A 928-nucleotide genomic window follows, 5' to 3' on the forward strand; every position below is an offset into this window, starting at 1 on the left:
TTGTAAGACAAGAAGTAGTCTGATCTGCTACAGCAAACTTACTGATTTAGATAGTGGCAAATAACTGCAAAACTGAATACTAGTATTTATCAATAAGGAAACTTTGGAGTTGTTTTTGTAATTGAAAATGTTATAATTTAAACTTGAGGGCTTATTTGTTAACTAATGTAGTCCTACTTAAGTTGATAGTTTAACGGAGTTGCTTACTGATGTTCTAGAACACTTTTTGTATAGAACTGGTTGCCCCCCTCATCTGATCAGTGGTAGCACTTGTGGATTCTTCTAACCAAAACTGGGCAAAAAAGGCTCACTATTATCTTTTTTTGTTGTACTGACAAGTTATCCTGAAGAGGTTTGAAATTTGGGCTTGTGATGAATCATGCAAAATTACAAATTCAGGTTTACTTAAAAATCAGATCTGCCACTAGTGTTTTTAGTAGAAAGCCGGAATGGAATCATCCTTTGCCCTCAACCAAGACTACACTATCTAGCTGCTTTTTTTTTTTTTGCAGAATGTAAGTTAAATAGGTATAAACAGCAGCATTTATAATGAGCTAAACATCTTTCCTGAAAGTGCTGGGATAGCAATATCCAACAGTGAGAATTATTTTTTTTTTTTGTTGTTGTTGTTTGCATGTCTCATCCTCAAAACAACATAGGGCTACAGAAACTGGCATAGAACCATAATTAAGTGGGGGAGGGGTGTCTGGTTTTCAGTGTAATCTCTTCACAGGCACTAAACTTTTATAAGTGATCTCTAAATTCATACCATAAACTTACTGTCTCTGTTCATTTTTTAGGAATCCACAGATGTGAAAGATGAACTGTAAACTGCATTTTCACAACTAGCATCCTGTGTCTGGGGTGAGGAGGGAATGTGAATTAGATTGTTCTGTTTTTTTTCACTGTAAAATGTTGAGGGGGTGGT

The sequence above is a fragment of the Crocodylus porosus genome, unplaced genomic scaffold (assembly GCF_001723895.1).
Source record: "Crocodylus porosus isolate Cpor-Errol unplaced genomic scaffold, CroPor_comp1, whole genome shotgun sequence".
NCBI lineage: Eukaryota > Metazoa > Chordata > Crocodylia > Crocodylidae > Crocodylus > Crocodylus porosus.